The sequence below is a fragment of the Syngnathus floridae genome, chromosome 4, assembly GCF_059516105.1.
Source record: "Syngnathus floridae isolate MCC-2025c chromosome 4, RoL_Sflo_1.0, whole genome shotgun sequence".
Classification (NCBI taxonomy): domain Eukaryota; kingdom Metazoa; phylum Chordata; class Actinopteri; order Syngnathiformes; family Syngnathidae; genus Syngnathus; species Syngnathus floridae.
In genome coordinates this window covers 3,018,024-3,045,210 of record NC_142416.1, presented here as the reverse complement: position 1 = coordinate 3,045,210, position 27,187 = coordinate 3,018,024, and the positions used below count along the sequence as shown (strand labels likewise).

The 27,187-nt window shown below is 44.8% G+C and overlaps 2 protein-coding genes across 10 annotated transcripts in view; one reads left to right on the top strand and one right to left on the bottom strand.

The window, feature by feature from the left end:
• Positions 1–26,774, bottom strand: part of LOC148398583 (uncharacterized) — an 83,325-nt gene extending 56,551 nt beyond the window's left edge. The window contains exons 1-4 of one of the 6 annotated variants that reach the window (XR_015857809.1): positions 26,640–26,772; positions 14,452–14,536; positions 14,236–14,346; positions 6,668–6,724 (exon numbers count right to left, since the gene is read on the bottom strand). The gene's annotated coding sequence lies outside the window, so the exon portion shown is untranslated. Of the gene's footprint in view, positions 1–6,667; positions 6,725–14,235; positions 14,347–14,451; positions 14,551–26,639 lie in introns of all 6 variants that reach the window. The other 5 variants (XM_088372326.1, XM_088372328.1, XM_088372329.1 and 2 more) reach the window with 5 other exon arrangements.
• The window catches only part of LOC148398581 (membrane-spanning 4-domains subfamily A member 12-like), an 80,855-nt gene continuing 80,394 nt past the window's right edge, over positions 26,727–27,187 (top strand). For 3 of the 4 annotated variants that reach the window (XR_015857810.1, XM_088372338.1, XM_088372337.1), the window contains exon 1: positions 26,727–26,876. The gene's annotated coding sequence lies outside the window, so the exon portion shown is untranslated. The remainder of the gene's footprint in view (positions 26,877–27,187) is intronic. The other variant, XM_088372339.1, reaches the window with a different exon arrangement.

Here is a 27,187-nt window from a genome sequence, read left to right as displayed (position 1 = left end):
GCCATCCTGGAGGAGTTGGACAATCCGCGCAATTTCAGGAGGGTTAAGAAATCGCCTCATGCTCCCAGTCGTGATAGCTAAAGGCAACACTTATGGAAAAACAGTTAAAAAAGATCAAGAGGGAGGAACTTGAAATGGCCTCCACCTGCAAAACCAGTCCTGTTTTGCGGGACCATCTAGTTGTTGCCCCTCTAGTGCACCTGTTGTTAATTCCATCAACACCAATGCAGCTGAAACTGATTAACAACCCCTTCTGCCACCTACCTGACCAAAACCTTATCAGAAAAGTCTAATTGAATTCATGCTGCGCCCTGATAAAAAAACTGTTACTTTAATTTTTTGAGCAGTGTAATATAAAATAATCCAAAATTGTGTGATGCTATGCGTAATTCAGACAGATTATGATTGTTTAGTCAATAACTTTTAAACTATTAATTTACTACGTAAGGTCAATCTGACTTTGGCACTATCTTCTGGTGAAATTTGGAACTGCAATAGAGGTTGACAAGCTCAACCAGTAACCACCCTTTACCAGTTTAACAAAAGTTAACTTTGAGGAACTAACTTCCTTTCCTAGGCTCAAAACAGGTCACCCCTATGTAGAGCTTTGGCACCATCTCCTGGTGATACAATTTTATAGATTCATTATTTTCCCTACCCCACCCCCAATGAAGGACTACAGATGGAAAATAGCACTTCTGCTAAAGCCATCTTGTTATTGTTTATGTTGTGACAATAATTTATAGTATTACATGCCGTCCTTTAAATAAACTCATTCATTCATTCATTCATTCATTCATTCATTCATTCATTCATTCATTCATTCATTCATTCATTCATCTTGACCTCTTGCATGGACTCCAGAAAAATCAATTCATGATCCCAGAATTGTACATTTTTTAGGCGTGGCTAAAACATGGCCCAGTGATGACAAGTGCTCCCTCTAAGTAAGTACTGCATGCTTTCATTTCATCTGTAGTAGCTATCCATCACTATTGCAAGTTAAGTACCATAATTTTCGGAATATAAACCGCTACTTTTGTCTCACATTTTTAACCCTGGGGTTTATAGTCCGGTGCAGCTTATATAGGTTTTTTCCCGTGATTTTTCTCATGACTAATACACTTATACACTCATAAAAAGGCTGTGGACCACTGTTGTGCTGTTATGTTAATAAAAGTTACGCGTCTCAAAATAATCATCTCTTTCCTGACAATTATCTTTGTGTATATTCTCTGTCAAGTGGCATGGTGGTACAAGATGGTGTAAAATTAGGTATTGAATTTGGCCCAGGCACATTGGCTATCCCAAAACATGTAGTTGTTCCAAAATTTCACCAGGAGATGGTGTTAAAGCTTGACGTGGGGTGACCTGATGGAAATTAACAAATCTAATAAATTAAATTGTTAGCAATTGGGAGGACACGACCTGTTCAAACACGTAGCAACGCACAATTTTGGAATATGAGTTTGCTATGCCAAATTTTAAGATGTAACAGCTTGAGCAATATCAATATTTCTGTTTAAGTTGGAGGAACCCATTATTATGTTAAGTACTATTATGGGTTGAGATTGATCTTTATTAGACAAGATATATGTGATTAATGCTGCAATGTTTTGTCCAACCTGTATTTAACATTGGTGTTCCATCCATACCTGAATATATTAAGTTGAGAGGAGACATTAAGGGCTAGTAGGGAAAGAACGAGCAAAACAGGAAACACCTGCATCCGGTGGCTGTCGGGCGCAGTGGTTGCTGCTTGAAGCAGGGTTGCCAAGACAACCAGAGGTGCAGGGATTCTGACTTTTCATCTACATATTCCAATGAGGTAATGCCAGAAGCCTATAAATATGATGCCCGAATGCAGAGCGGGCGCTTCTTCCTAGTCAGGGCGTTAGCCGTGACGCTGCCCGGAGTAAAAGAACGAAGATGGATTTTTCATTCTTTTTGAGATTGAACCAAAATCTACTAAGATGAATTTCCAGAGTCTTCGAATTGGACTTGGTCAAATTTTAAGCTTCGAGGAAGGGCAGAGGAGACAGCCGCTCCGGGTGGAAAGGGGAAGTCGCCAATTTTACTTTTTAGGCTACGCTCCTCACGGCCGGAACCTTTCCTATTTTATAAACAGAATTCGGATTTTGGAACAAAGGAGAGCTGATCACTCGACTTGTTCAACCAAATAGGTTTTTAGACCTTTAGTCTCCTCTTCTGTTTTGAGTGGGTGAGTCTTGTTTTCTTTGTTTTTTTTCGACTTGTAATTCTTTTGCTTGCTTATTCATTAAATCTTTTCTTAAACCTTAATTCGGTTATTGATTATTTTGTAGTAACTATGTTGAGCATGGTTTTATATGCAGTAATTACAACTTTAAAATGTTTTTATTCCCCTATCGTAGTCATTCTTTAAAGCCGTTCAATTCTTTTTAAAGTGAAGACAGCTTTAATCCTTAACATCAGGAATTGTCAGATCTGGTTCGAAGTAGTTATCTTGAGCTCAGCTAGGGCGAGGGCGCTCTAGTAAATTAACGAATCCTTGAGGTCTTAACAAAGACATCTAAAAATATCCGTAACATAACAAGAGCTTCAAACAGAAAAAAGGGGAGCCATCAATACGACGCGGTCATTTCGAAGTCTTGCCTCGAATTGAGTTACTCGGCTCGAGCTTCGGGTGAATTGAGAGGGATTGGCGTCATAAAGAAATTAGATTGATTCTGGTAGAGTCAATTTAACTCGGGTGGTTAGATTACGGACGAATCCCCTTACCCCGGCTGGTCCAAACCCGTTACCGGGAAGCCGGTGCCACTTTGATAAAAATTGTGCGTTTGACATCTCTTAAAAATGGTAATTAAGATTAAAAACCTCATGCGGCGACTTTATATGCATTTTTTCTAACAGCCATCGGGGGGCTCGAGTAGAAAATGCAAGAGTGAGAGAGGTGGAATATATGCATCGAGGAAGACAGTAGTGGCGCGTTGTGCACGAGGAAAGTTAGTGTAAACAGAGCCCAAGGATGGAAGACACTGGAAGGTGTGCGTATGACGCAGCTTTCAAGTTCAAAGCCATTGAGCTGGCTGATGAAGAAGGGAACAGAGCGGTTGCACGTAAACTTGGAATAAATTAATCGATTTAAAGTGGCCCTCCAACTTGAATGGGAGGCTTGGATACCCAGCGGCGAGAAATCGTTTACAAGAACTGGACGCATGCGAAGAGCAACTTTCGCAGAAGTCTGCCAGTGGATCCTGACAGCGTGGAGCAGTGTGAAAAAATCCACGATCACCAACGGGTTTTGAAAAGCTGGTCTGCTGCATGACGGAGAGAAGAGCACAAGCTCAGGAGTGAAGAGGGCTCAGGACGAGAGTGACGATGAAAGCGAGAACGAAAGACAGAATGAGAAAGAGCGTTGCGACATACATCTGGCGCTATTCCAATCGGACACCGAGGAGGAAGATTTTGATTTTTGTTTCAGTGGACAGCAGCAAGACAAAGACAGTCAGTGACTTTGTTGACTGGTATGTTGTTGGTTTTTTTTACCCGCCTAGTTAGTGCTGTTACTTCCGTGTTTACAACAAAATGTTAATGCGATTAAAACTTTAGCCCAGCTAATGCTGTTACTTCCGTGTTTACCACAAAATGTTAATGTGATGAAAACTTTAAAAAGGCTTTCTGTAAACTGTCTTTCTTTGTAAGTAACTCGTGCGTACGTGCAGTTTATAGTCCGGTGCAGCTTATATACCGTATTTTTCAGACTATAAGTCACATTCTATTTCATAGTTTGGGTGGGGGGGAGCGACTTATACTGAGGAGCGACTTATATGATCATTTTCTCAAGTGAAACTGCGATAAACGAACCGCGATGTAGCAAGGGATTACTGTAATTTGAATTTCAAGTGACGTCAGTAGTGCGGCGCGGCGGTTGTTTACATAAAGGAAAAAGATTCGATCACAGGATGACGAAGGGCCCCACGCACTACCGGCATCATTAGCGGCTTTGTTTGTAAGTGACACGGAGGACGAAGAGTTTGAAGGATTTAATGATTTGGAGTGACACAGAAGGTTTGAAAAACTATGAAGGCTTTTACGCACGCCCGGTCCTACTCTACGGAGCTCTCTTTCACCTCCGTGGATTGAAGTTGGGGGCCGGTGCTCGGCCGGGTGGCTGTCTGGGGATGGTGCATGGGGCTCGGACATGGCTTTTACGCACGCCCGGTCCTACTCTACGGAGGTCTCTTTCACCTCCGTGGATGGAAGTCGGGGCCCGGTGCTCGGCCGGGTGGCTGTCCAGGGACGGTGGATGGGGCTCGGACATGGCTTTTACGCACGCCCGGTCCTATTCTATGGAGCTCTCTTCCACCTCCGTGGCTGGAAGTGCCACCTGCGGGTTTGCATGTCCACGCCGCCACACGCCTGGAAGTCGACGCCGGTGCTTGGGGCCGTGTGGCGGTGAACTATTTATGTTATATTTGATATATTTTATTTCATATAGCAACTTGTATATGTTTTTATCGTTACAGTTCAGTAGTTGTTGGCTCGTTGAACTCTTGTTTTGTTAAGTAAAGAGACGTTCACCAAACCCACGTCTTTCCTTATACTTTGTTAACGCTACAATATAATTATATATTAGATCTGTGGAATAACGACGAGGCTAACGTCAGGGCGCACGCGCGTCGTTGTTGACAAAGGACGAGGACTTTGATCGATGGATTTAACGATTTGGAGTGACACAGATGGTTTGATAATATTATTGCTTATATAATAGTTATTTGATATATAATTTATATATCGTTATATGGGCCTGTGGAATATTTTGAAGTGCAACCGCCGTCAGCGGCGCACACCCGGCATTGTTGACATAAAGGACGATCGATGGATTTAATGAATTGGAGTGACGCAGATGGTTTTATAAACGTGTTATTTATGAAATAGTTATTTGAATAACTCATTAATAACTTAATGTTACGTCAGGCCCGTTCTCAGCTCTTCGTTTGTGTTTATGTCACGTTATCATACCTACATGTCGTCTAGCCCAGGGGTGGGCAAACTTTTTGACTGGCGGGCCGAATTTGGTTCTAAATTTTGATCGGGGGGCCGAACCAGGAGGAGATGGATGTAGTGTTTGTGTGAAGTAATAGAAATGACATGTAAAGGTCATTGCATAAAAGGTTTGTACTTTTAGTAGGTAGTAAAGTATGGATATTCGAAAAAGCTTTTTGAAAACAAATGCATTTATTAACAGCATTAAAAAAATATTTCACCCAAAAACTACTATCAGTGATTCTCATTAAATACGACACTGTTATTATGAATAATAGTTTCCATCACTTCAGCGCCTGCAGGTCAGATTTATGAAATATGTTTATCTAATGAGGCGAAATCACATCAAACATTCTGACCAAATACATCATCCTGAAGAATCAGTGAAAGAATGCTTCTAAATAAAGTAATAAAGATATCAATACTATTGTTGGTCTCCCTTTTTTGCTCGTGCATCATGGTCTGGAGTAAAATTTGTTGTGGTAATTCTTAGGATAGAGTCGAGGTGTAGGTCCCTTAACCTAGAGCTGTGACGGGCTTTGTTGACGTTCATGTGGCGGAACGTCTGCTCACACACGTAGGTCGAGCCAAATTGTCCTCTTTTTTTTTTTTAAACACTCGGCACTCAGTGTCCACCTTTCTTTTCCTTGGGCCACTCATTTTAGTGGAAGGATTCCAGGGGAAGGTTTGTGGGTGGCAATAACGTAAAACTGTATCTGAAAGCTCAGCGCGCGAATTACGAGAATGCTGACGTCACAGCCCACACTCGAAATTCGGCACTGATGGAAATAGAGCGTGGAGTGCGCCAGGTCCATACTACTTAGTACTTTCTGCTTTCTGACACGGCTTCCGGGAATAAATGCGCGGGCGGGCGCTTCCCCATCTATTGGGGAAACATACGAATTGCAGGGAAAATGACCCCAGAAAAAGTTCAATAATACAATTTATTCAGTTTTGGCGGGCCGGATTAAATGGCCCCGTGGGCCGGATGTGGCCCGCGGGCAGTAGTTTGCCCATCCCTGGTCTAGCCTGTTGTTGCTCGTTCATGTCTGTTTTTGGTGTTGGATTTTGTCGAATACATTTGCCCCAAAATGCGACTTATACTCCGGAGCGACTTGTGCATGTTTTTTTTTTTCACTTCATTGTGCATTTTATTGCTAATGCGACGTATATTCCGGAGCGACTTTTAGTCCGAAAAATACGGTAAGTATAAAACAAACAAAATCACAAATTTTAGCTGTTGTGGCTTATAGCCCGGAATTTACGGTAGTAATAAAACCTTGACCCATTTCTATGATTGCAGCGTCCAGTTTGCCATCAAGCAACGATTACAAATCCCAAAAATTAACTTTTCCTGAATGTCATGTGCTTTGCACGGAACGAGCCAATGGCAAACACACTAGAGAAATGTTAATTTTTGTTTTCTTTGTTAATTTGTCTTGACTGTGATGGCACTGCTGAATAAATCAGCTTGGTGGTGTTTCATGTGGGTCTCAACATAAAAACTGTCTATTTTCAGAGACTTTTCTAACTGAGAGTGGCGTAATAATGTGTACAGTATTTAGATTCTAATTTTGCAGTTGTTTCTTGAACTTTTGATGACTTTTGACTAATGTATTATTTGCTCGAGTTAACTTACCAAAAATCCGCCAGAATTCCTCTTTTTTGCCATGGTACATGATCCACCTGCCACAATCTGTAAAGCATGCGCACGCACGCACGGACGCACGCACGCACACACGCACACGCACACGCATTATTAATTTTACTATCAATAATTGCCTGAATTCTGAAGAATTCCCCAAATTCTGAGAACTCCTGCTATAGTGGCTAAGTGCCACTGTTGTTCAATTTTAGTGCTTTGCTGCCTTCATTTTTGTCTTTAGTAACCAAAATGCATGATCCATTGTTTTGAGATCTGTTCATCCTTCACATAACAGAATTTTTCTTACATTAAGAAGGTAGCTCCATTTTGTCAAATATACAATGAAAAGGCGTTTAGAATCTGAATATGGTAGTTTTACGTCATGTGTAAAACACTAATAATTCATGAACCGGAAAGACATATTGTCGGAAAATATCTAAAAGGGCTTCTATATTCTTTAGATATAGATTAGCTATTTGATAAATTCATCTTTTTCACATTGGTACGTTTATTGTTTATTATCAATGTCACGAATGCACAATATGTATCCATCAACACATATAGTCGTATGCAAACGTTTGGGCACCCTTGATCATTTAAGATTTTTCTTTATAAATCATTGGTTGTTCTGATCAGCAATTTCAGTTAAACATATCATATAGCAGACAAACAGTGATATTTGAGAAGTGAAATTAAGTTTATAGGATTTGCAGAAAGTGTTCAATCATCCATCCATCCATTTTCTGAACCGCTTAGTCCCCACGGGGGTCGCGGGCGTGCTGGAGCCTATCCCAGCCGTCATCGGGCAGTAGGCGGGGGACACCCTGAACTGGTTGCCAGCCAATCGCAGGGCACACAGAGACAGACAACCAATCGCACTCACACTCACACCTAGGGACAATTTGGAGTCTTCAATCAGCCTACCAAGCATGTTTTTGGAATGTGGGAGGAAACCGGAGTGCCCGGAGAAAACCCACACGCAATCATTACTTAAACAAAAGTAGGCAGGTGCATAAATTTGGGCACCCCAACAGAAAACTGACAAATATTTAGTAGATCCTCCTTTTGCAGAAATAACAGCCTCGTCTATAACATAGGGTGCTACTTATGGTGAACTAGGGTTGATGATTGGCCTCTATCCCTTGCATTGTCAGCAAATGTGCTTCATAAACATTGTGTGCAGAATGCAAATGAAAATGTGTGCGGGTATGGGGTGGGAGTGACCTTGTTGTGCCTAAACACAGGTAAAGGATTCCAGAATGCAAGAGAGAGGACAGATCGATAAACTAATGAAAGCTATTCTATTCTCCATCCATCCATTATCTGTATTGCTTGTCCCCATGGAAGTCGGGGGCGTGCTGGAGCCTATCCCAGTCCTTATCGGGCCGTAGGCGACACCCTGAACTGGTTGCTAGCCACAGAGACGAACAATCATCCACACTCGCACTCACACTTATGGGAATTTGGAGGCCTCATGAGCATGTTTTTGGGATTCGGTGCGAAACTGGAGGACCCGGAGAAAATGCACGCAGGCACAGGGAGAACATGCAAACTCCACACAGGGAGGGCCAGAGGTGGAATCAAACCCGCGCCTTTTGGACTGTGAGGCAGTCGTACAAACCAGTATTCCACCGTCTCGCCCCTATTCTATTCTATTCTATTCTATTCTATTCTATTCTATTCTATTCTATTCTATTCTATTCTATTCTATTCTAAATTAAAGTCAAATGTTAAGACAACAACTGTTACTCAAAGCAACTTTGCAAATTTGCAGACGATGTCAGTAGTCACCTGAGCATTTCTCCCCTGCCCACGCAAAGGCTTTAGTGACGCGTAAGTAGCATCTGTGCATATGAGCGTGCATATTGCAGATGCATAGCATATACGTATATCTGATTTACAGCCATGTACAAAAAAGAATCAGGTTCACATTTCAAAAAATTGTCCTTTTCAGAATGCATAAAAAAATCAGATACGTGTGCCATATGGGCAAAAAAATTTGATTTGATCTGCAGTTTGAACGTGCTGTCAGGCAGGCCCACAAATAGACAGCTTAGTATGATTCTAAGAGAGGGATTTCATTAAAGGTGAGCAATTTTTCAAAAGGTATCCAGTTAATATCATGTTTCACCATTTTTTTTTCTCGACTGTTACACATTATAAGCAGAGGTGGGCACTTTTACCTCAGTTCGCACAACTGTTTACCAGGAATTCCATCATGGCAGATGGGAAGATCCAAATGGACCGTGTAGGCAGTACCTAATGGCTGGACCAGAGACCTGGAGGAGGCTGCAGCAATTCTTGGGCTTTGCCAACTCCTACCCGGGATTCATTTGGTATTACATTGGTGGCATCTCCTTTCACCGCCCTCACCAGGACTAACTTCACCAACACTAACGTAACCGTTCAGTTGGAACCCAGCGGCCGACCCGGGATTCGCAGCACTATGGTCATGTTTTACTTCCGCTCCCATCCTCCACATGCCAGACCCAGAGTGAAAGGTTGCGGTGGAGATGAACGCTTCAGATGTAGGTGGTTGTACTCTCCAAGCACTCAGCAGCTGACTAGCTCGATCCCTGCAGCTTTTTTCTCGCAGTCTGTCCCCTACGGAATGCAACTACGACATTGGTAACCGCAACCTGCTGGCCAACTGTCATTAGATTTTACTCCCCCCATCCAATGGAATTATCGTCATCCTCACCATCCTTGATAGGTTCAACAAAACCCATCCTCGCTTCATCGGGGGGTTAGGGTTTAGGGGGGGTATGAATCATGTAGATCTGCTTCGATTACGGCAGCATGAAATATATCTGTGAGACTGGGAGGGTTATGGCCCCAAAGAAAGGATGTGGGTCTCGGCTGGAAGAATCACGGATGGACCAGGCTCTTATCTCTGAGTTCCACTGTCTCCATCCTGACTAGCCCTCCATTCGGGGAGCGCGGCCAAGATGTTTTTTGCACCTCCATCACTGTCTGGTTTGGATCGGCCTCCAAACAAGACAAGCACAGACTGCAACGGACAATAAGGTCTGCAGAAAAGATAATTGGAATCAACCTCCCATCTATTCAAGACTTGTACCTGACCAGGACCAGGAAACGTGCAAGTAACATCTCAACAGACCCTTCGCACCCAGGTTGCAGCCTGTTTGAACTACTCCCCTCCGGACGCCGTTATAGAGCTCTGTACACTAAAACCAGCAGACACAGAGACAGCTTCTTCCCCCAGGCTGTCGCTCTGATGAACTCACACCACTCTTAGAGTCTCAGAGTCATTACTGTGCAATAACATCCTGCTTTCCACACCTTTTTTGTTTACACTGTTTGTACTATGTGTCCTCTCTGCATCCATTGCAGCCTGGTCATCCTAGAAGAGGGACCCTCCCATCTGTGGACTTTTCTCAAGGTTTCTCATTTCCCATAGCTGGAGTTTTGAGTTTTTCCTTGCCCTCTTGGGAGTTTAAGATCTGGGGATGTTTGAGAATATCTTTCGTTCTTCACATGTGCTGAGTGTTGTTGTTAGTCACCTAAATGTTGAACAGAGGCTGTGATTTACCGAAGTAAAATTCCTTGTTTGGCACGCTCAATCATGGCGAATAAAAAACTCTTGAATCTTGAATGTTCCTATCGAGTTTCAGCTCAATCGCCTTGCCCTCCGAACGACCAGTTGGCCATGCCTGTCCCTGCGTCGGACCTCGGGCCTGCCCCTGTGTTAGTACCCGCTCTAGATCCCAACCCTGAACTGGGCCCAGTGCTGACATCCAATGCTCTTTTGAGGACGACGCTATGGAAATGGTGCCTTCCGTAGATGACGCCATGGATACCAACAGGTCGTAAGAATTCCGACCCTCCTCTGGTTCCCTTCGCCTGCCTTGGTCCGGTGCCTCAATTTTGGGACTTCTGGAGCCGTCCGTCCCTTGAGGGGGGTGGTTCTGTCATGACTCCGCTCTTAGCCCATAAGTTGGGCAACTTTCCGCCACACACACTGCCAGCTGCCGCTTCCCCCGCGCTAATCCTCAATCACACGCGAACTAATCAGGACCCTTCCTTAACCAGCGCTCATCTCTGTCACCTATTCCTTGTTACGGCCCGCTTGTTTGCAGATGTATGCACTGGATTTCTGTTACTCATTTTCAGTTTGTCTGCGCTACTACTCGTTCCTGCTCACTAGCCATGTACTAAACTGATCTCCGATGCCGAACCCTGCCTGACCTGACCTTGAAAGCTCCGGATCCCGCCTGACCCGACCATGACTGCCTTGACCCGAATATGAATTCACTGTGACTTCCCTGACCGAACGACGCTTGTCCTCCTGATCCAATATCCCCTGCCTGCCTGCCCACCTTTCTGTCTGCCTACCTACCCTGTGAACGCCCAGCTGTGTCCTGGCACCTCTCATCACTCGACCCCAACTATCCCTCAGCCACTGCCCCACTCTGACTCACGTTTCTTCCCAGCCCTCCTTCCCTGCTGCTGCGACCCTGCCTGGAAGCCCATTCTTCCTTTTTACGTTTTGTGCCAATAGCAGGGCACACAGAGACGAATAACCATCTGCACTTGCACTCACACCTATGGGCAATTTGGAGTGCTCAATCAGCCTACCATTCACATTTTTGAGGCGCTGTTCAAAAACGTAAATTGTAGGCTGATTGAGCACTCCAAATCCTGACCACCTGCTTGTCCCCGACCACGATTACACACTGCGTCCTGTTGCCCTGCACACTTGCTCTGCTGTTCTCTCCCGCCACTAGCCAGCTTGCTCTAAAGCTAGCAACCAGATGCAGGTCTGTCCCAGTCATCCATTGGTTCCCGCTCAGCTGCCAGGTTACAGCAGCCCAGCCAGCATTCCAGCCTTCCACTTTCCCTTTATTCAATAAAGTCTACATCATGCTGCACTTGGTTTTCCAGCCCTGTTTGTCACAACCTGTACACCAGTCAGAGTTTGTGTACTGTGCAGTCAGTGATTGTCATTTAGCCTGCTGATGTCAAACAGACAGAGGAAGCTTTGCAAGCAACTTGCATACTTCAAATAAGCATTACACGTTTACATATGGGTGGGACTTGTGATGTGGAGGGCTACTGTACTGGTCTTCACCCCGGACTGGACCTTTGAGTTGCAAACAGTTGTCAAACTATGATGATCCAATGGAGTGATACGGACATAGAGGAATATACTGACTCTGTTACCTCTTACATCACGAAGTGCATCGATGACGTGACTTGCCCGAAATCCGTCGTCACTCGCGTGAACTGGAAGCCGTGGCTGACGGGGGCTGTCCTCAGACTGTTGAGGGCCAGGGACAAGGCTTTCAGAGCAGGGGATGAGGCTGGCTTGAGGACAGCGAGGGCCGACCTGTCCCGAGGCATCAAAGAAGCGAAGAAGGCGTTCTCGTGCAAGGTCTCCACCCATTTCAAGGACAGCAAGGACGCACGTAGCCTTTGGCGGGGCATTCAGACCATCACAGACTACAAGCCCGCGCCGAGGAGCTGTGAGGGCGACGTCCGCCTGCTGAACGATCTGAACCGCTTCTTTGCTCGCTTCGACGCCCAGAACAGCACTTGCCCGCTGAAGACCACTCCCCCCCCACACGAGCAGCCCCTGCGCCTCTCTGCCGACGGTGTGAGGAGGGCGCTTGCCGCTATTGACACCCGTAAGGCGGCGGGCCCTGACAACATCCCGGGTCGAGCGCTGAAGGACTGCGCTGGGGAGCTGTCGGGTGTCTTCACAGACATCTTTAACGTTTCCCTGCAGCAGGCCATCGTCCCCTCGTGTTTCAAGGCTGCCACCATCGTTCCTGTGCCGAAGAAACCTGCACCGTCCTGCTTCAATGACTACCGCCCTGTGGCACTGACGCCCATCATCATGAAGTGCTTTGAGCGGCTGGTCTTGGAGCACATCAAGTCCGTTCTCCCCCCCACCATTGACCCTTTCCAGTTTGCGTACCGTGCCAAGCGGTCCTCTGAGGATGCCATCTGCTCTGCCCTCCACTCGGCCCTCACCCACCTGGAGAGAAAGGACTCATATGTGAGGTTGCTGTTTGTGGACTTCAGCTCTGCCTTCAACACCATTGTGCCGCAGCGACTCATCTCCAAACTCGACGAGCTGGGCCTCAGTACCACCCTCTGCAACTGGATACTGGACTTCCTCTGTCAGAGGCCTCAGGTGGTGCGTGTTGGCGACAAAATCTCCGCCAGCATCACGCTGAGCACGGGGGCCCCCCAGGGCTGCGTGCTCAGTCCATTGCTCTTCACCCTGCTGACGCATGACTGCACTGCGACCTACAGCGACAACCGCATAGTGAAGTTTGCTGACGACACGACTCTGGTGGGTCTCATCACGAAGGGCGACGAGACTCGGTACAGGTCGGAAGTTGACCTTCTGACCACGTGGTGCAGGGACAACAACCTCCTGCTGAACGTCAGTAAGACCAAGGAAATCATTGTGGACTTCCGGAAGGGTCACACGACACACCTGCCGCTGATCATCGACGGTGCTGTGGTGGAGAGGGTGAGCTGCACCAAGTTCCTGGGGGTGCACATCAGTGAGGACCTCTCCTGGTCCGCGAACACCTCGTCACTGGCAAAGAAAGCTCAGCGCCGCCTGTATTTCCTGCGGAAGCTCAGGCGTGCATGTGCTCCTCAGGCAGTCCTGTCTACATTCTACCGTGGCACCATTGAGAGCGTCCTCACCAGTTGCATCGCTGTCTGGGGTGGTAACTGCACTGAACAGAACTTGAAGGCCCTGCAGCACATAGTGAATACGGCTGGTAAGATTATTGGTGCTTCGCTTCCCTCCCTGAAGGACATTTACACCTCCCGCCTCGCCCGCAAGGCAACCTCGATTGCCAGAGATGTGAGTCACCCGGCTCACTCCTTGTTTGACCTTCTGCCCTCTGGGAAGAGGTACAGGAGCCTGCGCTCCCGCACCACCAGACTCGCCAACAGCTTCTTTCTCCAGGCTGTTAGGGCCCTGAACTCGCTACCCCCTTCTGCGTAGCGTGCGGCACTGTTGCGCTAATTTCGGGAATGTCTGCTGTACGCGTTTTTACGCTCCTCTTAATTAATTATTTATTTATTTATTGTTGTGTTATTTATTCATTATTTATTCAGCACGCTTTTGTTATACTTGTTTACTGTTTGTCTGTTGTGAGCCATGTCTTGTCACCGTGGGATAGGGGGGAACGAAATTTCGGTTTCTTTGTGTGTCTTTGGCATGTGGAGAAATTGACAATAAAGCTGACTTTGACTTTGACTTTGACTTTGACTTTGAGTGATGATGGCCACTTGAAGCAAAAGGAGAGGCATTTTCCTGCATATAGTTGTGCAGCCTGTGAGTATGCTGTACTTACTATAGAGAGGCAAAAGAGATGTAATCAATCCTAATTTGTCACCTAACACTGCAGATGTCACAGAGGTCAATCATCATTCCTAATCCGATGTATCAACCTCATAACTCAAAATTTGACAGATACACACAATGTCAATTTAGTCATCAACTTCCTCAATCAATGTGATATTCCATGATTCACATTTGTTGACTTGAAATACTCGAGTGAGATACATACAATAATTCCTGAAACAAGGGGGAGTATGAAGAAATTTGGAAGAATTTGGCCAGTATAAACCAGTAGAGCAGACAGGAACAGTTGGAACAGACCCAAAAGGATCGTCGCTACCTAAAATACACAGTAAAATTATGTTACAAATATTTTTATACTATTATATTATATGGGGATGAAAAATGAAATATGCACAAAATTTTAAATCTTGTGTTTACTCACTGCAGCCGCTTTTATGTCAAACCAGGAGAAGAAATGTTGTCTTCTGACTGCATCTGTTGACATCAGCTCTTGCATTGCAATTTTTCTGCAATTTAGAAACTATATGTAGGGTTAATCTGGAGAGAATTGTTTGTTAACTGTTTTTCACAAAAATACTATACCATTCAAAAACAGAGATGTGCTGATTTTCACATTTTATATTTGATAGAATTTTTAATTTTTGAAAAGACTCCAAATCTCAGCAGTTTATTTTTCATTCCAAAACATAGAGATGCGCTGATTTTCACAAATTTTATATTTTATAGAATATTTAATTTTTGAAAAGGCTCCAAATCTCAGCAGTTTATTTGTTTAAAAATGTTTGATCGTGTTTGAAAAGATTCAATACATGAGATGGACATAGACATAGATTAAACTGTATTCATCCTTTGAAATTGCTCCCTCAGACAATTCTGGTGCAGCAGCATTCATACCACAGCCATACCATAGCACAGTGCTGCTCAAATAGCAAGAACCCCAGGGGGGTGCGGTGCGATACCAAGGGGAGCGCGTGTGACACTAGGGAACATGCTTTTGTTTTGGCTGTACTAGATTAAAGGGTAACTAGACATCCACTGCAGTAGGTGGGAGTGGCGGTATCACTGGAAGAGTGTGTGCAAGGAGTATTCGCTCTATACAGTGTCGAGCAGGGGTCACCAACACGGTGCCTGCGGGCACCAGGTCGCCCGTGAGGACCGCATGAGTCGCCAGCAGGACTGTTCTAAAATTAGCTCAAATAGCGGCGCTTGTCAGTGAGCTGCATCTATTTATTTTACAGTCAAACCTCGGTTTTCGAACGTCCCAGTTCTCAAACAAATCGGAATTCTTTCAAAAAATTCGAGATTTTTTTTGCTTCGGTTGTCGAACAAAATTCGGAGGTCGAACCTCGCGAGATGAGCCAGGAGGACCCGAGAAAACCCAACCGCGCGGCCCGGATGCCGACTGACTCCGTTGTTATTGTATTTTCGTTACTTTGAGGATTGTACTAACCCCTAATCATGCCTCCAAAGAAAGCAAGTGGGAGCAGTAAAGCCATCCTAAAACACAAAGAGTCTCTTAAAGCAATGCGACAGTGAGCGCCCAGTGCGCTGCGGTTGCGCGATCGGACCAAATTAAGCTCCCTGCGCACTGAGGTCCACTTAAATTTTGGAAAGTACATCAGGACTTTAAAAATATTTTCTAAATTTTAACGACGGCTCTGTCACAATAATGCGACCAGCATGGTGCAGTTGCGCGGTCGGCAATGCGCTACGGTTGCGCGCTCGGCGGTGTGCTGCAGTTGCGCGATCGGACAAATATGCGCAAATGCTTAAAAAAGGCGGGTTTTTTTGGTCTTGAAACGGATTACATTTTTTTCCATTATTTGTAATGGGAAAAATTGATTGGGAATTTGACCGATGCGCTTCTCAAACCACCTTCTGGTACGGATTGTGGTCAAAAACCAAGGTTTGACTGTATTTTTGCTATTCTTGTTAAAATCACACTTACATGTGAACTGGAAATGACAATAATAACACATAGTGAAAGCCAAATTGAGCAAATTGGCTATTTCAGAAGTGTGTGTCAAACTGGTAGCCCTTTGCCTTAATCAGTACCCATGAAGTAGCTCTTGGTTTAAGAAAGGTTGGTGACCCCTGGTGTAGAGCGCACGGAACATCCGCACACACAGCACAGAGCAGGCGATAAAAAGTGCATGGAAAAATATTTAACAGGGTTGAAAAGAACGGCGGAGGGAGACGGAGAATTGAGAGTCACACGAAAGCTAAGACAAGTAAATATGACGAAGCGTACGTAGCGCTCGGCTTCAGTACGACCACGATGGGAGACAACGGAAGACCGGTGTGTTTACTGTGCCTTAAAATGTTGGCAGCGGACAATATGAAGCCAAATAAATTAAGGTGGCACTTATAAAGTCATTTATAAGCCCCAAACCCCAATCACGCTGATAAGATGCTTGAGGTTTTTCAGCGAAAACGGGCTGAATATTGCCAACAATCTACCCACTTTGTGAATGCTACTTCAGTCAATCAGCAAGCACTGTAAGCATCATATAAAGCAGCGTACCAAATTGCTCAGTGCAAAAAACAACAAGAACACACCATTGCAGAAGAGCTGATACTACCTGCAGCCGTGGACATGGTCTCCGTCATGCTGCCTCATTTTAATTAAAAAAAACAGCACAAATTGTTTTATTTATTTTTGTTTTGTAGGTTGAAATGTTTTATATATTGTGCTCCTGAGTTAATGTTGCTGATTACTTTGAATTGAATATTATTTATTGCTGTTATTTAATCTAATATTATGTATGTTTATTATTATTTTAGTGTATTTTTTCCAGCATAAAATGGCAGTTGGTCAAGAATGTTTATAGTTTAAATAATTATAATTTATTATTAATTTCAGGCAAAATGATGCACATTGAATATGTTCTCTTACAGACTAAAAGACAATGTTATTAATAGTTACTATTCTTCATTGTAAGTTGATCTTTCTTTTTTATTTATATTTTGTTTTCTTTAATGTTAATAACATGGGAGGGGGCGCGAAATGTTTTCTTCTCCCTAGGGGGGGCATCACAGAAAATTATTGAGAAGCACTGCCATAGCACAAACCTAATACGTGCTCTGACAAGGCTGCCTCTTACAATGGCGCCAACAAAGGAAACCAGTAAGTGCGACAAGATACAATTCATCAAAGCAACAAGACAAACCGCAAAAACAAAGGAAGAAAAACTGCAGGCCTGCTGGTGAGAGGCCTAAATAAAAGACAAGAGGTTCCCCCCCCCACACACACACACACACACAACGTCCAGAAGAACATTCCAAAATACACAGAAAAGCCTCCTCTGAGTCCATGAACCGGCGCAAAGGCAGTTCAACAGAAGATCTCTAGACAACGGTGCGAGCCGATGGACTGTGGCTGTAAGTCTTCCAAACCTCACACAACAGGTAAATGTGTGAGAAGAATCCTGGGCACTCAGGCAGGGTAGATGCAAATGGTACGTATGTGTCGTCACCATGGGCAGGCACAGCAAAAGTCGGACACATCCAGGATCTGGACCTCTCACAGGGGTTGCTGCCGCGAGGCCAATGCGCAAGGTTTGGACCCGGTCAACACCAGCCGGATGACAGGACGGCGGAGCCACGCCAGGCACAGGATAAATATCCACCTGCACCAAGCCGATCTGCAATGGTGGTAGGCTTCTGCGTCGCCGAGCGGACGGCCAAACCCGGTAGGGCCCGACATTGCAGCAGGGCAACATCACATCACAGAGAAATGAGGAAAAACGTGAAGGGCAAAAGGAAAGAAGAGAGAGAACACGGCCGGACAGCAGCGCCATAAAAAAAAAAAAAGATATCATTATTACTGAAGTTCAACATTACAGGGAGTACATGGAAACATGTGATAATCTATTTCTAAGACATGTGGCACAGTTGTGTTAAAATCACATCAGCTGTGTGTCAGTTCAAGAATCTTAATAAAACTGAAAAGACCGATGAAAAGAAAGTAGACTGCGCTTGTGGGACTCCAAATATTTTTCATGTTCTGGATTTTGTTTTTGATATTTAAAGTTTAAACTAACTATCGTCACTAATTCATATGTTTTATATATGAGGGCGCGTTCGGAAATATGCTACAAGTATCTACAAGTTCCATTGGACAGTTTGTTTAGTTTAGAATGGCGAGTTAAATTTGCAAGTGTGTGCGTGTGTGTGGATGTGTGTGCGTGAATTTATGCGTGTCTGCAAGAAAGAGACGGTTACGTGGAAGCTGTGTGTGCGTGTGTGTCTGTGTGCACATGCGCGTCAGAAAGACAAAAAGATGGAAAATGTCACTGGAGCAACCAGGGGTGCAACAGTACACAGCAAAATATTGAGCCGTTCCGGCCGCTCTGCACAGCACAACACACCCTTAATGGATCGCAGGATTCCGGTACTTCATTTTACACGGCTGCATTTAAAGACCACCGTGTATGTGTATGTGCCTGTTTGAGTGAGTAAAATGTCCTCCTCCCTACACAAAGTCATGTTCAATCGCTGTTGTGTTTGGGTTGGCACTGAGGCTCTTGCGCTGTTGTAGCTGTAGGCAGGTCCATCAAGCACGGTTGCAAGGTCCTCTTATCATCAGGTACCGTATTTTTCGGACTAAAAGTCGCTTCGGAATATACGTTGCATTAGCCATAAAATGCACAATAAAGTGAAAAAAAAACATATATAAGTCGCTCCGGAATATACGTCGCATTTTGGGGGAAATTTATTCGACAAAATCCAACATCAAGAACATACATGAACGAGCAACAACAGGGTAAACGATAGGTCGCTAACGTGACGTAAACACAAACGAAGAGCTGAGAACGACCCTGACATAGGATTCAGAGTTATTCAAATACCAATTACATAAATAACACGTTGATCAAACTATCTGTGTCACTCCAATTCATTAAATCCATCGATCGTCCTTTATGGAAACGATGCCTCGTATGCGCCGCGCCGCTGACGTCTCAATATTCTAAATATTCCACAGACCCATATAACGATATATAAAGTATATATCAAATAACTATCATATAAGCAACAATATTATCAAACCATCTATGTCACTCCAAATCATTAAATCCATCGATCAAAGTCCTCGTCCTTTGTCAACAAGGCCGCGTGAGCGCGGCTGACGTCAGCCTCGTTGTTATTCCATAGATCTAGTATATAACAATATTGTAGTGTTAACAAAGTACCAGGAAAGACGTTGGTTTGGTAAACGGCTCTTTATTTAACAAAACAAGAGTTCAACGAGCCAAAAACTACTGAACCGTAATGATAAAAACATATACAAGTTGCTACACGAAATAAAATATATCAAATAACTACACCACCACATGGCCCCAAGCACCGGCGTCGACCGGGCGTGCGTAAAAGCCATGTCCGAGCCCCATCCACCGTCCCCGGACAGCCACCCGGCCGAGCGCCGGCCCCCGACTTCCATCCACGGAGGTGAAAGAGAGCTCCGTAGAGTAGGACCGGCCGTGCGTAAAAGCCATGTCCGAGCCCCATCCACCGTCCCCGGACAGCCACCCGGCCGAGTGCCAGCCCCCGACTTCCATCCACGGAGGTGAAAGACAGCTCCGTAGAGTAGGACCGGCCGTGCGTAAAAGCCATGTCCGAGCCCCATCCACCGTCCCCAGACAGCCACCCGGCCGGGCGCCGGCCCCTGACTTCAATCCATGGAGGTGAAAGAGAGCTCCGTAGAGTAGGACCCGGCGTGCGTAAAAGCCTTAATAGTTTTTCAAACCTTCTGTGTCACTCCAAATCACTCCAATTGGACAAACTGCACAAAATTACACATACTAAATAAGAGTCCATTGTAATATTTTATCTTTTCCATTTGCTTCTTCAATTCAACTCGAACATTTGTCTCAACTCAAACTTTTGTCTGCATGTTGTAAAGAGAATCACAACAAAATGAACTCTGAATTGTGCTTCAGTGAATCATATCGAGGCAGCTAAAAGGAAAGGCTCGTCACACAGTGCCCTTGAATGTTGTATTAGAAGCATGAAAATGCAGTAGAAATGCAAAGACAATTTAGGAGGATGTTTCAAAAAGAACCACAAACACAAGTTCCGTCGAATCAGAGATAAGTTTGAAGCTGATGGAACTGTTCAAAAGGTCTCCAAAAAGCATTCCGGAAGACCACGTACATCGACAAGTCCTACATAGGAAGAAAGAGTACTTGAAACGTTTCAGCCAAGTCCAAAAAAGTCCGTGCGGCACGCCAGTCATGAGGTAGGAATTTCAAAATCATCGCTTCATCGCATCATGAAATGTTGTAAATGGCAAAGTTACATTCCAAGATTTGCACTTCTACTGCATTTTCATGCCTCCAGTAACATTTTAGAATGAATTTTCTTTCTTAAAAGTTTAGTATGGCTGCCATCATTTGGATCGATGGGTTTAATCTGCAAAGAAAAAAAAAATTGAGTTATCAGCTGCTAAAAGGTGTATACATCTTTTGGGACACCCTGTATAAGTCGCTGCTGATTATAAGTCACACCCTCGGCAGAACTATGAAAAAAACTACGGAAAATACGGTACATATTAGTTGATTTCAGTCAAGACTGGAAGGTCACACATTATCACACAGGCTAGGCCAGGGGTGGGCAAACCTTTTGACTTGCGGGCTGAATTGGGTTCTAATTTTGAACGGGGGGCATAACCAGGAGCAGATGGATGTAGTGTTCGTGTGAAGAAATATAAACGAGATGTAAAGGTCATTGCATAAAATGTTTTGGCCTTTAGTAGGTCGTAAAGCATAGATATTCAAAAAAAAGTTTTTGGAAAACAAATGCATTTACCGTATTTTCCGGACTATAAGTCGCTCCGGAGTATAAATCGCACCAGCCATAAAATGCCCCAAAAAGTGAAAAAAAACATATATAAGTCGGTCCGGAGTATAAGTCGCATTTTGGGGGATATTTATTTGACAAAATCCCACACCAAAAACAGTCATGAACGAACAACAACAGGCTAAACGATAGCAACAACAGGCTAAACGATAGGTATGCTAACGTGACAAACACAAACAAAGAGCTGAGAACGGGCCTGACGTAACATATAGAGTGATTAAGGACAACTATTACATGAATAACATGTTTATAAAACCATCAGTGCCACTCCAATTCATTAAATAGCAACAACAGGCTAAACGATAGGTATGCTAACGTGACAAACTCAAACAAAGAGCTGAGAACGGGCCTGACGTAACATATAGAGTGATTAAGGACAACTATTACATGAATAACATGTTTATAATCGGTGTCACTCCAATTCATTAAATCCATCGATCGTTCTTTGTCAACAATGGGTGCGCACGGCTGAGGGCGCTTGCACTTCAAAATATTCCACAGGCTCATATAACGATAGATAAACTATATTTCAAATAACTATAATACAAGCCAATAATATTATCAAACCATCCGTGCACTTTAATTCCATTAAATCCATCGATCAAATTCTCAAACTCTTTGTCCTCCGTGTCACTTAGAAATGATCACCGCTAATGATGCCGGTAGTCCTTATGTGGGCACGTTTGTATGTAAACAACCGCCGCGCCCGGCTACTGACGTCACTTGAAATAGTAATCCATTGGTACATCACGGTTCTCCAAACTTTCTTTCTGCTGTTCGATTACTGTTTTCAGCTGCATATTTTACAACTTGAAGTTTGTAACTTTTGTAAAAGTTTGTTGTAAGTTTCTTTTTGGTGCCATTTTTCTTAAGCCCACCCAGTTGATGAGTCACGGCCAACGGTGAAATTTAGAGCGCCCTCATCCAGTTTCGTCTGAAAATATAATTTTTTTTGGTTGTTTTATCAAAGTCAAAGTCTGCTTTATCGTTGATTTTTTTTTAATATACTAAGACACACAAAGAGATTGAAATTATGTTTCCACTATCCCTTGGTGAGATAGTACACATATGCATACAAGCAACACAAAAAAAAAAACCAAGAAGGCACAACCAATGAATAAATAAGAGTGTTGAATATTTGATAAATAAACAAATAATAATAAATAATAATAATAAATATAATAGGAGCAAAAATGAAGCAACAGCAGTACATACAGCAGACAGTGGACTTGGATATGGTGCTTTAAAGTGTTAATTGCTTTATTTGATGTTTTCTCTATTTTTTATGTTTTGAATATGTTCAAGATAAAGATATAAAAGCATGTGAAGTGATCAACTATACTAAAAATAACATGGGAAGTGGTCAACTATACTTGTAAGTGATGTCTTAATGATCAAGTAAAAATTTGTGAAAAAAAAACATACCGTATTTGCCGGTGTATTGGTCGACCTTTTTCGATCCAAAATCGACCGAAAAAAATCGACCTCAACTTATACACCGAGTCATAAAATTTAACTTCGTATTCATCGCTTCAAATGTGATGGTAACCAAGGCTGTTTCTCATGCATCTCATTGTGCGTTGGCACTTAGAAAATTTGAACCGGGCGGCGTGCGCGAGTGCGCGGCCGCTGGAAGTCGAATGAGGCTCCGCGATTTCATCCGCGGTGCTTATAAAGTGCCGATCCGCTCGGCGGGAGCTATTTTCGGCCACTTGGCGCGTGCGCACGGCCTCCCGGATGTGCCGGGCGGCGTGCGCGAGCTCGCCGGCCGCTGGAAGTCGAATGAGGCTCCGCGGTCTCCTCCGCGGTGCTTATAAAGTGCCGATCCGCTCGGCTTGGAGCTATTTCCGGCCTCCCGGTGGTGCCGGGCGGCGTGCGCGAGCTCGCCGGCCGCTGGAAGTCGAATGAGGCTCCGCGATCTCCTCCGCGGTGCTTATAAACAGCCGATCCGCTCGGCTGGAGCTATTTCCGGCCACTGCGCATGCGCACGGCCTCCCGGAATTTGAACACATTTCGTCAATAAATTTCGCATATTTCTGATTGAATTTTGAAGTTTAATATAATGCAACAATTGAGCTCGACTTATACAAAGGATATATCATAAAATCTTAAATTTCCGTCGATATTTAGGGGGTCGACTTATACACCGAGTCGACTTATACACCGGCAAATACGGTATATAAGTCGCTCCTGAGTATGAAAAAAAAACGCGACTTATAGTCCGGAAATTACGGTATTAACAGCATTAAGAATAAATTTCACAAAAAAATTGCTATCAGTGATTCTCATTGAATATGACACTGCTATTATGAATAACGGTTTCCATCAGTTCAGCGCCTGCAGGTCAGATTCATGAAAGATGGTTATCTTATGAGGCAAAATCACATCAAACGGCAAACATTCTGACCAAATACATCATCTTGAAGAATCAGTGAAAGAATACATCTAAATCAGGGGTGTCAAACTCATTTTTTTCGCGGCCCGCATCGTAGTCATAGCTTCTTTCGACGGGCCGTTATGACTGTCAACCCAAATAAATGTATGAGCACCTCATATTATATACAGTAAAAGCTACAAAACAAACTGACAAATAACTCGTTTTCAAACCAGACGAGTAAAAACTGGTCAAATATTTAAAAAAAAGATATTATTAAAAGTGAAGACAATTTGCAATTCTAGTAATGACACACGGATTTGATGCACAATTTGTCTTCGCGGGCCACATAAAATGATGTGGCGGGCCGTATCTGGCCCCTGGGCCTTGAGTTTGACACGTGATCTAAATAAAGTAATAAAAAAATCAAAACAGCAACACGGTGACGGATATCTGAAACTCAGAGCAGAGCTTTAACTCACAACACTTGGTGATAGAGGTGAGGAAACGGGAAACACTTCCTTAAAGTCGGCCTTAAGAAATTTAAAAGTTAAGATTAGTCGCAAACAGGTGGTGCATCAATGTCCTTGAGCATCCTGCATTGTTTGAAAATGAGAAAGGTCGCTAGTTTCAATCCCTGCTATTTGTACAAATTATATTCAAAATGCATTTTTTTACAACAAACTTGAGAAACTCTCCTTCATTTTCAGTGGGAACATTGTTGTTGGTCTCACTTTTATTGCGAGTGCATCATAGTCTCGAGCAAACCTGGGCAAATTACGGCCCGCGGGCCACATCCCGCCCTTTGTGCGTCCCTGTCCGGCCTGCATGAGGCCAATCGTAATTTTAAAAAAATAAAAAAAACATTAGTGTCGTGCGTACAATACAACTGTTTCGCTTTTACTTTGAAAGGTGTCGCACTTCCGTGTAGCGTGCGTGCATGTGAGCTGTGCGTGCAGGTGAACAGCGTGAAGTAATGCTGCCCTCAAAATGTGTGCTCACGCAAAGAAAAGAAAAGTTGACAAGGAGAGCCGTGTTTTCAACAAGACATGGACTGCCAAGTATTTCTTTACAGAAATGAAAGGTAAAGCCATGTGCCTGATTTGTGGTACACAGGTCGCTGTGTTTAAAGAATATAATTTGAGTCGCCACTACACGACCAAGCATGAGAAAAAATACATGTGTCTGATAAACAGGGCACATCAGAGGCTGATGCATTGCACAGCGAGGGCCGAGCTGTCCCGAGGCATCAAAGAAGCGAAGAAGGCGTTCTCGTGCAAGGTCTCCACCCACTTCAAGGACAGCAAGGACGCACGTAGCCTTTGGCGGGGCATTCAGACCATCATGGACTACAAGCCCGCGCCGAGGAGCTGTGAGGGCGACGTCCGTCTGCTGAACGATCTGATCCGCTTCTTTGCTCGCTTCGACGCCCAGAACAGCACTTGCCCGCTGAAGAACACTCCCCCCCCCCCACACGAGCAGCCCCTGCGCCTCTCTGCCGACGGTGTGAGGAGGGCGCTTGCCGCTATTGACACCCGTAAGGCGGCGGGCCCTGACAACATCCCGGGTCGAGCGCTGAAGGACTGCGCTGGGGAGCTGTCGGGTGTCTTCACGGACATCTTTAACGTTTCCCTGCAGCAGGCCATCGTCCCCTCGTGTTTCAAGGCTGCCACCATCGTTCCTGTGCCGAAGAAACCTGCACCGTCCTGCTTCAATGACTACCGCCCCGTGGCACTGACGCCCATCATCATGAAGTGCTTTGAGCGGCTTGTCATGGAGCACATCAAATCCGTTCTCCCCCCCACCATTGACCCTTTCCAGTTCGCGTACCGTGCCAAGCGGTCCTCTGAGGATGCCATCTGCTCTGCCCTCCACTCGGCCCTCACACACCTGGAGAGAAAGGACTCTAATGTGAGGTTGCTGTTTGTGGACTTCAGCTCTGCCTTCAACACCATTGTGCCGCAGCGACTCATCTGCAAACTCGACGAGCTCGGCCTCAGTACCTTCCTCTGCAACTGGCTACTGGACTTCCTCTGTCAGAGGCCTCAGGTGGTGCGTGTTGGCGACAAAATCTCCGCCAGCATCACGCTGAGCACGGGGGCCCCCCAGGGCTGCGTGCTCAGTCCATTGCTCTTCACCCTGCTGACGCATGATTGCACTGCGACCTACAGCGACAACCGCATAGTGAAGTTTGCTGACGGCACGACTCTGGTGGGTCTCATCACGAAGGGCGACGAGACTCGGTACAGGTCGGAAGTTGACCTTCTGACCACGTGGTGCAGGGACAACAACCTTCTGCTGAACGTCAACAAGACCAAGGAAATCGTTGTTGACTTCCGGAAGGGTCACACAAAACACCTGCCGCTGATCATCGATGGTGCTGTGGTGGAGAGGGTGAGCTGCACCAAGTTCCTGGGGGTGCACATCAGTGAGGACCTCTCCTGGTCCGCAAACACCTCGTCACTGGCAAAGAAAGCTCAGCGCCGCCTGTACTTCCTGCGGAAGCTCAGCCGTGCATGTGCTCCTCAGGCAGTCCTGTCTACATTCTACCGTGGCACCGTTGAGAGCGTCCTACGCTTGAGCTGGTGGCGTTCTTACTTGGTTCCCACAGCGGATCAACACGAATGTTATATTTTTTTCAACTTTTCAATGCATCTCTTGCGGCTTTCTTGGTCCAACTGGGCGAAATAATCACTCACGACACCCACCCAGGCCGCCATCCTCACGAGTCCAGTGGCAGCGGACGAGGCTTTTTGCCACCCAAACAAAAATGTCCGTCCCGATCTGCGACGTCAGTGCATATCCTCTATTGCTTTTCCCCCTGGGGCGAGTTGCTTAAAGAGAACAATTCTGTGAAAAAGGTCATGTAGCAACCCTCTTTCTGGCACAATATTGTTTTTAAATCTGTCATCTGTGCATGTCCTCAGGGCCAAATCCATTGCCTGTCCATAAACCCTGGTGACTCCCTTGGCATATATTGTTTGTACTGTATCTGCCCCTCCCTCAACCCCACCCCAAAAAAATGTTTGCTTGAGCCTCATCCTTAACAGTTTTCCCCAGCCTCCACTTTCCCACACACGCACAGCCCCTCACCTGCCCTCCCACCACCCCACAGCGGTTTGGGGTCGAGCCATGTGATAACGCTCAGCTGATAGTTTTCTCTTCCACCAATGTCTCTTGGTAGCCCACTTAAGACGTTATGTAAACTAACTCGCATGTATGCCATCCCAATAGCCCAATTGTAGCCTGCAAACGTAAAGCTTCCATCAAAAAATACATTGAAGCCTGTACATATCATTGTCAAGTAACAATCACATATTGCATAATGGAAAGCAGAAAGTGCAATGCAATTCAAATAGCGCTCAGTAGAAACGTACCTCTTCAAGCAATGAACGAAAGCAGAAAACAGCGCAAAAACGTGTGTCTTGCTGGACAAGAGTCACACTGCAGGCGATTGCGACAGTACAAGTTCATGAAATGTAGTGGAGGCGGAGTTTCGCGGAAACAACGTCACAAACTTTATTTTTCCTTTTGCGCACATTGCTGGCGGCTCAAAGAGAAACGTGGCAGAAATTCAGGAGTGGTTGCTGATATTAACGTCAACAAGTGTAAAGGTAGGGGGTATTTTATATTTTGTATGCGCAATGTGAAGTAATACTGTGAAATTGGACCAAGAAAATGCACTCGTCGATTGTGCAACATGTAAACCACAACCTCCGCTTCCTTCCGTTACACTCTTATTAATACAAATTGACTTGGAAACCGATCGATCATACGTTATTACCTTTAGCTTTTGTGATTTGGGGTTATGTTTTGATCTTTTGTAATTTCGTTTGTATATTTGTTTGTTTGTATATACTGTAGTGCTTATATTCCCATAAGATATATATTTTATACATTTCTAAAAAGATGGCAACAATATTTC